We start from the raw sequence: 15,084 nt of genomic DNA on the forward strand, positions 1-15,084 counted from the left end.
GCAGGAAGGGGTAGAAAGATGGACAAATGGAATCAGGGAACCCAGGATATAAGTGGGAAGAGGGCTGTTAGATTGAAGGGGTTGTAATGAATGTAATGTATGGGTGTCTTTACATGTGGTATGTAATATATATATATATATATATATATATATATATATATATATATATATATATATATATATATATATATATATATATATATCAAACTAATTTGCTCTGTTAATTGGTCACTGAAACCACAATACAAATGTTCAAAATTGAGAATGGCCAAAGAAATGACCTGTAACTACACATTGCCAAGTGAATAAAGGCAGTATGAAAAAATTACATTCTGCATGAGGTCAACATTCTGGAGAAGGCGAAACTTGAGAGACAATAAGAAGATGAATGGTTGCCAGGGAGCAGGGATAAACAGGTGAAACACAGGATCCTACTTGCTACAGTGATGTGTGCCACAGTCAAAAGTCATAGGGACTGTATGATGCAAAGAGACACTATGGAACCCCACGAAAAGCAAAGGGGGTATTTTTTATTTCATTTTAATTAATAATTTTATTGGAGCCTCTTACCGCTCTTATAACAATCTATAGATCCATTGTCTCAAATAAATTTGTACATGTTGCCATCATCCTTTTCAAAACATTTTATTTCTATTTGAGCCCTTGATTTCAGCTCATTTTCCCCCTTCCTTTCTCTACCCTCCCATCCTCAGGAACCCTTGATAAATTATAAATTATTTTTATATTTTACGCCATCCACTGTCTCCCTTCACCCATGTTTCTGCTGTTTGTCACCCTGGGGGTGTTGGTGTTGGCTATATGCCGACCACTGAAATTGGTTCCCCTTTTCTCCCCACTACCTTCCTCCTACCTTCATGACATCACTCCTCCCACTACTGGTCCTGGGAGCTTTAATCTGTCCTGGAATCTGTGTGTCGAGAAGTCTTATCTGTACCAGTGTCCATGCTCCGGTCTAGCTGGATTTCTAAGGTAGAACTCGTGTCATGGTAGTAGGGGGAGGAAGCATTTAAAGACTAGAAGAATGCTGTGTACTTCGTCGGTGCTGTGCTGCACTCTGGCTGGCTCACAAATGGGGTATTTTGCTGCAGGAGTTCACGGTGGAGAGAGACTATACATGAGTCTGAAGCAGCAATGATTACTCTACCTCAGCACCCCTCCACACACCAAACTGATTTTCTGATTTTTTAAAAACTACTTTGTTAGGTCCATGAAATATGTCTTTTATCTATTTTAGACGCAAAGATGGGTCCAAATGAAAAGCACACTGTATTATTGTTAGTGTAAGAATGACTTACACAAAAAGAGGGGGGCGGATCATCTCGTGTTGACCTTAAATGGCCATGGACAGGGTGCAAAAGTTCACTCATTGCAAGAACACAAAGACAACTGCCAAACAAGGCTTTTGAAAGGTCTATTAAGATTCATTTTAAGAGCAGATGCTCGATTATGTACACATATATAGTATTTCCTTGGGCACAAAGGCTTTTTTAAACAGTTACTGTATTGCAAATCTCTTTCTCAGAGTTAATTTCAACTGCCCCACGAACAGCTGCCTGCCGTGTTTCTCAATATACGCATTGGAGCCACAAAATAATGCAGTCATTGTGTGGGGCTTGTGGGATGTCCTAGGCTTTGGTGCTACCACATGTAGCTCTAGACTTATGTGCACAGATGGTTATTCTCATGAGCCGTTACTTCTTGAAATAATTACGAATCATCTTATTCCTTTAGAATTTAGGTTTTATTCTGAAAGGGAAATTGCTTCCAGCTCTTGAGTGAAATCTCTGCATTTCTTTGCTGGTGCTAGAAATACATAATTCTAGGCCACTCCCCTCCCCTGTCTATACCCACAAGCACTGCTTAGTTATCTGGTTAATTCAAGTGAAGACTAGCTTTGGATCTAAAGCCTCTAGAAAAATAACTCTGATCATCTGTATTAGTAAGTTTGTAGACAGTTGGACTAATAAGGTATATTTTAGACACAGGCTTTATGGCTTCACAGCAACATTAAGTAAAAAAGGGAAAGACATCAGCTTAAGTTAAATAGCATCAAGCACAAGGGGAACATTTTCATCCACAATGCCTTATAATTCTGCCTCAGATAATTAAATTGTCTGGGGATTCCCAACTCTCAAATTTTAAGCTCTCCCTTCTGCTTCCACCCACTGCTGTAAATCAATTCTGCCTCATAGTGACCCCGCCGGACAGATATAACTACCCCTGTGGGTTTCTGAGACTGTAACTTGTCATGGTAGTCGAATGCCCCCTTTCTGGTGGTTTTGAACTGCTGACTCTGAGGAAGACAGCATGATTATCCATGAGGCCTCCAGAGACCCTTTAGGAAGTAGCAACACCTTATGAATCCTTTTGAAAACAGTTTAATTGGCACCTTATCCACATATTCTATAATTCAATAGCTCAACCATATCCAGAAGAGTTGTACAATCTTTACAACAATAAATTTTAGGACATTTTCTACTTCCTTATACTCATTTGCTGCTATCCATGTCATTTTTTTTTAATTTGGCAAAAATACCCACATCAAAACATTCTCCACTTCAATAACTTCACGAGGGGAGCTGACTTTCTTTTGCTATGTTAGCGAGGTCACAACAGGGGCAGGTGGGTCCTAAACCTAATCATTTTTGAGTAATGTCTTCCAAAAAAACTCAGAAAAGTTACAAAAAACACATACAAGAGGAAGCCAGGTACCAGGTGAGGGCCTGCCCAGAAGCAAAGGAACCCCAAGGATGGCCAGCCAATATCAGGAATGAGGAGAGAGGCCCACAGACATAATGGACATGGCTGAGACTCTGATTTAAACTTATTTCCTTTAGAATGGTGAGGAAATTAATTTATATGCTTTAAAGCCACTCTAGCAACTTCTTGCGACACCAAGCAGCTTCCAGGCAGGCTGCATGTTCAGGAGGAGTCCTATGGGTGCCGTTAAACCTGAAACTTCTTCTAACTCTCATAAAACTCACTTGGATCACGAACCAGGCTTCGGCGCGAATTCTTTCTTGCGCGGAGCCAAGGACTGAGGTATAACTCTAGCTCCAGAGAGATCTGACAGCTACATGGTTATTTTCCATACATTGAAAGCTGTCAAGGCAAGTTTAATGACCAAATTACTATAGCCAAGCCAAAACCTTAGGCTTACGGCAAGCATTTCGAATCCAGGCATGGGGGATAAAGTCCCCATATGCCCATCTGCTATTGAGGGAAGGTAAGAGAGGGATTGGATGACATGGCGGGAAGAAATAGAGCCAATAGAAGCGTCCGCTTCTATAGTAAAAGCTGCTGGCCACACAGCAACCAGCTATGTGCAAGTAAGAGACAACCTCAAATCGGCAGCATATAAGAGGGTAACGTAGGGACAGTATCCTAAGAATGTGATTAGTACTACCTACAACTCACAAGGGCGAAGGTCCCCCTCAACCTCTAGAAACCTAGTCTGCCAGGCTTCTTTGTAAAAATAAAGGATTCACCCTTAAAAATATATATAAAGCCACTCTAGCACAGGAGGACTAAGTAACTTGACTCAATTAGCCTACTCTTTTATTATGATCACTACCAGTTGGCATTGACTTGATGGCAGTTTTTGTTTTGCTTTTAAAATAAGGATGGTCCCCCAAAGTTTATCCTTAATCTAATTAAAATTTTCCTATCTTTCCCTCTACCTGAATGTCATCTCTAGGCAGATGATGCCCCATGCTTACTCTTTTATTATTTTGGGGGGGCCTTTGTTTCCCGCTTTCTGGTAGCATAGTGGGTTACTCATTGGGCTATTAATTATAAGGTCAGTAGTTCAAGGACACCAGCTGTCCCACGGGAGAAAAATGAGAATTTCTGCCCCTGAAAACATGCACATCCTTGCAAACCTTTTGAGGCAGTTCTCTCTGCCCTGTGGGGTTACTGTGTGTCAAAATGGACTTACTGGCAGTCAATTAAAACAACAAACCCAAAAACTATCTATCCAGATGAATGCCTGGCCTGCACCCCAACCAAACACCACATGGCAAAACTCCACACGGATGTCTTCCCCATTGGTACAGACGTTGCTATGATCCCCCAGGTCTTCCAGATAAGAAGCTTTGCATTTGCATTCTCTGTCTCTGTCTCTCCCTTTCCTGTTGTCTTCCACACACAGTGGCACTCTGCCCTTTCTTCACCTCACTACTGTCACAATCTATGTTCCATCCCCTCGGCCACATGGACCAGACCCATCCTGAGCACAATGGGTCATTCTGTGAAGAACTGAAGTGGGGAGAGTGTGGTACCCAGGGCTGGTGCTGTTCTTGCTCTCAGCCCTGCTTCACCTCTGAGCCCCTGATGGTTATTCTTAAGCCTGGTTGCCCTCTCCTCAGAAGGCTATCCTGGAAACCTTCCAAGTCATGGAGGAAGGAGCTAACCCTGGATGTTGGAAGCAGGGTCTTGAGTTAGCAATGGCAGCCAGTCCTGGTGTGGCACCCCATCGTGTTACAGCTCCTCCCATCTCCCCTCCAACTCCTCAGACCCCAAGCTGATGGTGCACAGCGCTTTCCAAAAGAAGATCTTGGCGTATGTTTCTGGTACTTGAGCAAGTCGTTCAGCCCATACTCCTCTGGCCTTGAGCTTGAGTTTCAGAAGGAGGAACACTGGCCTGCCTCAACACTGAGACCCTCTCAAGACAGGTAGGGCGGGTAGACAGACCATGCAGCCATGATCACCAAGCTTCGTGGAGGGATGAGGGGTCACTGTCATCTCCACCTCCTCTCCTCCACTGGACTCTTTTAAAAAATCATTTAATTGGGGGTTTGCATAACTCTTATAAAAATCCATCCTTACATCCATTGTGTCAAGCACATTCGTACATATGTTGCCATCATCGTTTTCAAAGCATTCTCTTTCTACTTGAGCCCTTGGTATCAGCTCCTCATTTTTTCCCTTCCCTCCCTCATGAACACTTGATAATTTATAAATTATTATTATTTATTCATGTACACTATCTGATTTCTCCCTTTACCCCCTTGTCTGTTGTCCACCCCCTTGGGTGGGGGTTATAGGTAGGCCATTGTGATCAGTTCCTCCTTTCTTCTGCCACCTTCCTCTTCCCTTCCTGGTATGGCTACTCTCAATATTGGTCCCAAGAAGTTTACCTGTCCCATATTCCCTGTGTTTCCAGTTCTTATCAGTACCCATGTACATGCTCTGGTCTTGCCAGATTTGTAAGGTAGAATAAGAGTCATGATATTGAGGGTGGGGCGGGGAAGCATTAAGGAACCAGTGCTATGACTTGCCCGTCTTCTTTCCACAACCCTCCATTTTTGCTTACAGATGGACTTTGGGTCTCCACTCTGTACTCCCCTCCTCACTCACATTACGATTTTTAGCTCTGGGTCTTTGATGCCCGATACCCGATCCCATTGTCATCGCCTCATGATCACACAGGCTGGTGTGAAATGGGAGTTCACATTGCCTTGTCCACAGAGTGTTGGTCTACTGCCACAGCTCCTTTCCCTGGCCAGAACCACTACCAAAGCAGATTGGACCCGATGATTTGAAGCCAGGAAAGTTCTAAAGTGGACAGGGTTGAGGGGTCTCCAGACGGGGGACTGGATCCACCCATTCTGCTGTCCTTTGTAAGTTAACCAGTGGTGGAATCAGCTAGTAAGCACCCATTTGGCCAGACCAATACCTCATTTTTTTGCTGTTGAGTTCAGCAAACTAGTTGTTAAAATGGCACACTTAATAATCAAGGTTCTTTCTAAGGTGGGTGGCTGGGTAACTGCCCAATCTGGACATCACAAATTTGCATCTCTTACTCTTTATTAATGTTCATCTGAACAATAGCAGTGTTCTGCTATCATCAGGTTGACATTTTTAAAAAACTACATTTTGGTACATGTTTTCTTCTTTTTAAAAAAAAACTTAAAATGGTCATTAGGGCTGCACACCTCTGAAGGAAACCTTTGTAAGCAAGCAAACCCTGCTGCTATTTGTTTGTAAATAAACATCAAGAGAGAGAAAAACCAAAACATAACCAAACGCTGATCTGGACAGTTGATAGGAAAAAGTAAATGACTTTGTATTTCTAAGAGTAAAGTCATAAGTCTTGGTCTCTCAACTGTACAGCTTTGATGTGAAAGAAGTGCCAACTGCACGGGCTGGGCTGGCACCAAGAGAGGCACCCCGTAAAATGCTTCCACAAAGTGTGCTTGAAACCCATTGCTGAGGGAAACCAGGCAAATTAATATGAATGGAACAAAAAACGCTAGTGATCAAACTAAACGCAAATGGTATAGAATCCTTTTACTTCATCATTGTTTTTATGTGGGGGAAAGAAACCAAAAAAGAACTGGGGGGGAAAAGAAAACAAAGGACCCCACACCATTTACCATGGTAAGGATAAATTCCAGATAGATTATCCCACAGCTGCTTCCCCTCCCAGCATTCCGTCTCTCTCTCTCTCTCTCTCACACACACACACACACACACACACGTACGCACAAAGGAGAGTCTCTTGCCAATCCCTGCCTGGAGAAATCTAGTTTTACATTCTGTCTTGACAACTGAATAGAAGGGCAACAGTTGCCCGGCACAGCTGCAATCTCAAAGTGAAGGTCGGGAGTCGGGGCGGGGGTGGAAGTGGGTGAGGTGAGGGGTAAGGGAGGGGACACCCAGAAAACTTCAGTTCCAACTGTTAACTCAGGTTTAAACTAATTCTTAGAATGACCAGGCCTCAAGAATGCAAAGTCTCAGGAGCCTGCCTTCCCCACAAAATGTGGTCTCGAAATCCAACTTGAAAATAGAAGAAACAGCGTTTACTCAAGAGACTTGAGACTAAGTAGCCATAGCTCTTCGTGGTGCACAAAAGGGCATTGTACATGACCAGGAAGGGCATTACCATGACAAGGAAGATAAAATGATTTTAAAAAATCATTTTATTGGGGGCTTGTGCAATGCTTCTGAGAATGCATAAATCCATTCATTGTGTCCTGCACATTTGCACATTTGTTGCCATCGTCATTCTCAAAACATTTGCTTTCTACTTGAGCCTTTGGTATCAGCTCCTCATTTTCCCCCTCCCTCCCCCTCTCCTGTCCCTCATAAACCGTTGTTAATTTATAAATTATTATCATTTTGTCATAGCTTAAACTGCCTGACATCTCCCTTCACCCACTTTTCTGTTGTCTGTCCCCCAGAGAGAAGATTATATGTAGATCCTTATAATCAGTTCCCCCTTCCACCCCACCTTTGCTCCACCCTCCTGGTATTGCCACTCTCACCACTGTTTCTGAGGGGTTTATCTGTCCTGGATTCCCTTTGTTTCCAGTTCCTATCTGTACCAGTGTACATCCTTGGGTCTAGCCTGATTTGTAAGGTACAATTTGGATCATGATAGTGTGTGTGGGAGAACCAGAGAAAGTTACATGCTTCACCATTGTTATGCTACACGCTGGCTCATCACCTCCCTGCGAACCTTCTGTAAGGGGATGTTCAGTAGCCTACAGATGGGCTTTGAGTCCCCAATCTGTACACCCCCTCATTCACAATGATATGATTTTTTTTCCCTTGATGCCTGATACCTGATCCCTTCGACACCTCGTAATCACACAGTTTGGTGTGTTTCTTCCATGTGGGATTTGTTGCTTCTCAGCTAGATGGCCACTTGTTTACCTCCAAGCCTTTAAGATTCCAGACGCTATATCTTTTGACAGACGAGCACCATCAGCTTTCTACACCACATTTACTTATGCATCCATTTGGCTTCAGCGATCACATCAGGAAGGTGAGCACACAATGATATGAATTTTTCTTCTTTGATACCTGAAACCTAATCCCTTTGATACCTTGTGATCCCACAGGCTGGTGTGTGTTGGGAGTCGATAGCCATTAAGACCCTGGCCTCAGACATGTAGCAGAAACTTGGCCGCTTTCTAACAGCAAGGCTTTGTTTCCTGCCCAACTTCGCCCCCACATTCCAAGCTACTGTAGCATGAGCAGTTCTGATAACTGACCTTGTTTCCATTAGTCAAAGTACTGAGCACCCATTGATCTGCAGATATACCATATTAGGAACATAGTGATAAGTTCACCCGTACATCACCACGATGTCTTTCAGTACTGTTGCACACCCTTTGTACCTTATTGGGAACATGTGGCTGATTGGTTGTTGTACACAATGTGCTTCATTGGAATATGTGCCTCCCACTTCCTTCTCTGTTGTGAATATATACCCAGAGTTTTGGCAAAATAAACAGGCTTGATCAGCACTTATCTTGCCCCATGTCTCTCTTTCTTTTTCCCATCCAGGTTCGTTGCCCCTTCCAGGTCACTGCGTGAGGGTCTCGCTGGACGAGACCCTAACAGGTGTGCTTCCTCCATGTGGATGTGGTTGCTTCTCAGCTAGATGGCCTCTTGTTTATCTTCAAGCCTTTAAGACTCCAAACGTTATATCTTTTGATAGTTGGGCGCCATCAGCTTTCTTAACCACATTTCCTTATGCACCCTTTTCTCTTCAGTGATCGTATCAGGAAGGTGAGCATCATGGAATGCCAGTTTAATAGAACAAAGTGTTCTTGCATTGAGGGTGTACTTGAGTAGAGGCCCAATGTCCATTGGCTACCTTAATACTAAACCTATAAATATATGCACATTGATCTATTCTCCCATCATCATAAATAGTAAGTTTTGACTGGTGCTATATCATGATTCAGAATCTTTTGATGTGGTGTTTTATCATTCAAAATAGAAATTTCATTTTACAATTAGGAGTGTGACTTTCAGAATATACTTTTAATAGCTTCACCCTCCACTCAACCCTTAGAGGTTGTTATTATTGTTAGGTGTCATCCAGTTTGTTCTTACTCACAGTGACCCTGTGTACTACAGAATGAAACACCACTGGTCCTGTGCCAGCCTCAAGCTCATTCCTATGTTTGAGCCCATTGGTGCCGACACCATGTCAATCCATCTGGTTCAGGGCTGCCTTCTTTTTTTTGTTTTACTGCTCTACTTCATTAAGTACTTCACTTTATCTTAGATGAAGAGGTTAAAAATACCAGTGAAGTAAGTTTTGGTGCAATGTATCTTAAAACTTGTCATACATTGGGCTTCCACTCAAGTACTCCCTCAATGCAAGAATACTTTGTTCTGTTAAACTGGCATTCCATGATGCTCATCTTCCCAACACAATCGCTGAAGACAAAGAGGTGAATAAGCAAACGTGGTGAAGAAAGCTGATGTGCCCGGCTATCAAAAGATATAGCATCTGGGATCTTAAAGGCTTGAAGGTAAACAAGCGACCATCTAGCTCAGAAACAACAAAGCACCGATGGAAGAAGCACACCAACCTGTGTGATCAGGAGGTGTCGATAGGATAAGGTATCAGATGTCAAAGAACAAAAAATCAAATCAATGTGAAAGAGGGGGAGTGCAGATTGGGGCCAAGACTCATCTGTAGGCAAATGGACATTCCCTTACAGAAGGGTTGTGGGGAGAAGACTAGCCAAGCAGTATGCAGTATAGCAACGATGATATATACAACCTTCCTCTAGTTCCTAAATGCTTCCTCCCCCCAACCACTAACATGATCTCAATTCTATCTGGCTAGACCAGAGGATGTACACTGGTACAGATAGGAACTGGAAACAAAGGGAATCCAGGACAGATGATCCCTTCAGGACTAGTGGTGACACAGGAGAGTGGAGGGAGGGTGGAGTGGAAAGGGGGAACCCGTTACAAGGATTGAGATATAACTTCCTCCCTGGGGGATGGACAACAGAAAAGGGGGTGAAGGGAATGTGTACGATATGACAAAGTAATAATTTATAAATTATCAAGGGTTCATGAGAGAGGGGGGAGCGGGAAGGGAGGGGAAAAGGAGGAGCTGATACCAAGGACTCAAACAGAAAGCAAATGTTTTGAGAATGATGATGGCAACCCCTGTACAAATGTGCTTAACACAATGGATGGATGTATGGATTGTGATAAGAATTGTACGAGCCCCCAATAAAATGATAAAAAGAAACACTTGTCATAAGATTTTGCTGTGTGATGCTTCTGAACTTACATGATCCTAAGCATTCTTCACTTTCAATATCTGACCCACACTTGACTTTACCATTTTTTTAAAGGAACTGAAGCAACCTTATAATACTCGCCATTGGAATATAATGTTCCATGGTATAATATGCGCTCAATCAATCATAGCCATGATTATTTTCATGTCAAATCAACAACATCCAACGGGTGCTCCAGGGTTCATGGATATTTTGTATTAGAGTAGCAGTAATATTTTTCAAACTGTGGGATGCCCCCCTAGTGGGTCATGCAATCAATCTGAGACCCCAATTCTGGGCCTCAGCCAGAATTTTACGAAAGTTACTCATGCTAGAAAGGAAAAATGTCTGAATGCATTGTATGTGCTAAGAGAAAGTACTTTTTTCCCCCTGAAATGTGTTTCAGTCATGTGAGTGTTGCCTGTGTGAATGTATTCTTTACTGTGGATGATCTTGAAAAGAGTGAAAGTCACTATTACAAAGCATATCCTATTTTTTCTTTCTTGAAGTCAAAGGCCTCACATATTTATTAGGTGTTAACCTTTTACTGAAGAAGCATAAAAATCTGGTAAGAAGATGTTTGTCAATATAGGTTCAATTGACCAAATGGTAATGAGTTTTAGACAGAATGCTGGTGAACCTAGGTAAAAGCAGTGTGCAACTCCTTACAAACCCAACCTGGTTCTTCTCCAGCGTCTTCTCTTGGAGATACAGCTGGTCTTATTACCAGTTTTTATTTTAATCCACTGGGGGGCTAGGCCAATTCTGCAAAGTTTCTATTTTTAATGAAGACAATTAAAGGATAAATATCCATTCTTAAGCAAAGCAAAACTTCCATATTTATTGTTTATACAAATAACATGGATTTTTCTCTTTCACTTTCATAAACATAATCATTTGGCTTTGTACATTAAATTAAAGGTATCCAAACCATTTAAAATAATTTTTTTCTATTCATTTTTCATGGGCCTCATTAGAGAACTAATAGGCCAGCATTTGTTGGTATGATTATTTTCAACAATTGGTTTTCATTCTTTTGCATTAAAAACAAACCACCAAATAAACAGCGTCTGTCAATTTTACTCTTGGCTCCTGGCAACTCAACAGTGCTTCATAGGGGTTTGATTGGCTAGTTTTTTGGATGTAGATCATTAAGGCTTTCTTTGGAGTCACCTCTGGGTGAACTCAAATCTCTGAACTTCTGATTACCAGCCAAAGGAGTTAACTATTTTCATGACCCATGGACTTTTCTTGAATCTATCTGCCATGAAATAATAACAAATCCAAGGATTTTGATTTTTAGTTTACTATTTTCTCTAATAGTGTTCGATATGGCAAATCTGTTCTTGCGATCTTCTCAAAATTCAGGTGGTATATATTCAAGTTTGTATTTTGTCTCTCATGGAGGTGGTTTTAATTTTCTTAAGCTTTACCTTGAACTTACGTATGAGCAATTGATGGTCTGGTACACAGATAGTCCCTGGTATGGTTTTACCTGATGATATTGAGTTTCTCCATCATTTCTTTCCACAAATATAGTCAATTTGATATCTGTGTATTCCATATGGGGATGTCCATATACATAGTTGCCTTTTGTGTTGTTGAACAAAGGTATTTGCTATGAACAAATTCCTAGTTTTGAAAAATTCTATCATGTGATCTCCAACTTCATTTATTTTTGTTTTTTCCTTAAATTATTGGGGCTTGTACAACTCTTATCACAATCCATGCACACGTCCATTGTGTCGATCACATTTGTACATTTGTTGCCATCATCATTCTCGAAACATTTGCTTTCTACTTGAGTCCTTGGTTTCAGCTCCTCATTTTTCCCATCCCTCATCATTTCCCCCCACCCCTTATGAATCCTTGATAATTTATAAATTATTATTTTTTTATATCTTACACTGTCCAATGTGTACCTTCACCCACTTTTCTGCTGTCTGTCCCCCACGAAGGAGGTTATATGTAGATCCTTGTATTCAGTTCCCCCTTTCTACCCACCTTCTCTCTACCATCGGTCCTGAAGGGATCATCTGTCCTGGATTTCCTGGATTTCCAGTTCCTATCTGTACCAGTGTACATCCTCTGGCCTAGCTGGATTTGTAAGGTAGAACTGGGATCATGATATTGGGGGGAGGAAGCATTAAGAAGTAGAGGAAAGTTGTATGTTTCATCATTGCTACACTGCAACCTGCCTAGCTCATATCCTCCATGCGACCCTTCTGTAAAGGGATGTCCAGTTGCCTACAGATGGGCTTTGGGTCCCCAATCTGTACTCCCCCTCATTCACAATGATATTTTTTCTTCTTTGATGCATGATACCTTATCCCTTCGACACCTCCTGATCACACAGGCTGGTGTGCTTCTTCCATCAGTGCTTTGTTGCTTCTGAACTAGATGGCTGCTTGTTTACCTTCAAGCATTTAAGATCCCAGATGCTATATCTTTTGATAGCCAGGCACCATCAGCTTTCTTCACTACGTTTGCTTATGCACACATTTGATTTCAGCGATCATGTTGACAAGGTTCATTTCTATCACCAAGTTCCTATTTTCAAACCACTGTTCCTTCCTCTTTGTTTCTGACTTTTGCATTCCAATTACCAATAATTATCAATTCATCTTGATTGCCTGTTTGATCAATTTCCAACTGAAGTTCTTGGCAGAATTTTTCAATTTCTTCATCAATAGCTTTTGTGCTTGTTGTACAAAGTTGAGTAACAGTTGTATTGATTGGATTTCCTTGAAGGCTGATAAATGTAATCCAATCACAGATGGCATCGTGCTTCATGATGGATTCAGCAAGATCCTTTCTGACATTGAATGCCATGGAATTCATCTTCATTGTGTTATTCCCAGTACTGTCAATCATAAGATATTCTGATTAAAAATGGCCAATACCAGTCCATTTCAACTCATTATTGCCCTGCATTACCGATCTTCATGTGTTCCATTTCATTTTTAACCTCTCTAGTTTACCTAAATTCATTCATCGCACATTCTAAGTTCCAGTCATTAGAAGAGTTTTTCAGGGGATTATCTTTGCCTGAGTCATGCCCCACCAGCAAATGGAGACCCTGAAGACTCCACCCAACTCACATCACCATGGTCAACTCCCCTCCAAGAAATCATTACCTATTCAGTCATATTTCGAGTGTCCTCTGACCTCTATTTCCAGCAGCATCTCTGACAATACCCTTGATTAGGCTTTCAGTATTTGAAAATGCTTCGAAGGTCTTTGTAAGGTTTTCAGTGCTCTTTTCTTCAAAGTGGGGATCTGATTCCTTCTTTATTGTCTGTTCTTAGTCTGGAAGCTCCATTGAAACCTGTTCATTTTGGGTGACCCTGCAGGCATTTGTAAAACAGTGACACCGCTTCTGGAATCACAGCAACACACAAGCCACCACAGTAGGAGAAGCGGACAGGCAATTGATGGCATTGATGGTATAGCGTCATCAAAATCATTGACATCAGCTAATATCTCATGGCTCACCAAAGAGAAGCAGTTCCAGCCAACACATTAGGGTTGAGTCAGTTAAATGTTTGGCTAGATGGGGTAGGGTGTGATTGGGGAGTTAATACCAAAGAGTACAAAAGTATGTTCTCAAATTGATTATGGTAATGATTGTACAACTATTCTTAATATGATTGAAATATGGAATTGCACGATATGTGGATTATGTCCCAAGAAAACTGTTTTAAAAAAAAAGTTTAGAGAGAGCGGTCCATGAATGATATTATAAATATCCAAATGGCTCTAGGCAGGAAAAAAAGGTTCCCAACTCCTGGGTTAAATAATAGAAAACTGCCCAAGTTGATGAAAGAATTTCATTTCATTCAATCTAATAGTGACACAACATGAGGAGTATTCTAGATACCATAAGGAGTTTGACATTGCTCAGTGAAACACAGGATGAGAGGGGACACCAAGGTGAAGAAGAAGCTACACTGCAACACACAAGCTTGGATTTTATTGAAGTGCTAGGATACAGGGCAGTCTTTTGTTCTGTTGTACATAAGGTCACTATGAATCAGAATCGACTTGATGGCACCTAATGACAGCAACAATGACAACAGCAACAACGACACTTCTTAAGATACTAGGACTGCCTAGTATGATGGTGAGAGTTTATGCCAACTAAACATATGGGGAGAAGGTATAGGGGTGGAGCCAAACCCCTCAATCATGTTGCAGCCTGATGACACCTTTTGGGAGCATGGCCTTTTGTCTCACAGAGACCCAGAGCAAAACCAAGCTTCCTGTGGCCCCTTCATCTTCTGCTGGATCTGGATCCTGTGTCTCATTCATTAGTATCCTTCTATGCTGCCTACCAAGCCTGGGAGTCATCAAAGGACTGCTGACTTTGGATTCATTTGGTTGATCTCCGATTCACTTAGCTCTGCATCCACCTGCCTGTGGCCCTCCTGCTTCTTCTCATTTCTGGTCTGTCAGCTTCGACAGCTACACAAACCAAGAGACACCTCCACTGGACTTACCTCCTTGTAAAACTGTGTAAGCCATCTATGAATAGAAATCTCTTTCTGAATACATATCTATACAATCATCACTGGTTTTGTTTCACCAGAGAACCCAAGCAAACACACCTAGGTATTCAAAAAATATTTATTCAATAAACTTTCAAACATCAGAGGAGAAATTATTTCCCAAGATATTTGATTGTTATTGACTAGCCCCTAACAATTACAATGAATGATGCTCAAGCCTTCCTGTTTCCTTCCATCTTTATCCCTTTTCACATATACACTCTTCCTCATTTTGCATAAGCTTTTGCGCTTGACTTCATCACCTCCCATGGCTGGGTCAATAGCTGACCATGTCATCATCACAAGTGTTGTTTGTAATGGCTATCGAGTGTTTCCTTCCATTCTTACCATGGACACCATTCTCCCATCTGTAGGCTGTCATACAGGAAGACATGCTCCTATCATAAATGACATTGTCATTAGTAGATTTCAATACACATGGTTTATCATATACTTTTCTTGAGGTAAATTCT

General features: G+C 41.6%; 1 protein-coding gene across 1 annotated transcript in view; it reads right to left on the reverse strand.

Annotated features, from left to right (window-relative positions):
• CAP2 (cyclase associated actin cytoskeleton regulatory protein 2) overlaps nt 1-15,084 on the reverse strand; it is a 218,096-nt gene that overhangs the window by 29,041 nt on the left and 173,971 nt on the right. The window lies entirely within an intron of this gene.

This window comes from Tenrec ecaudatus, chromosome 1 (genome assembly GCF_050624435.1).
Source record: "Tenrec ecaudatus isolate mTenEca1 chromosome 1, mTenEca1.hap1, whole genome shotgun sequence".
Classification (NCBI taxonomy): Eukaryota; Metazoa; Chordata; class Mammalia; order Afrosoricida; family Tenrecidae; genus Tenrec; species Tenrec ecaudatus.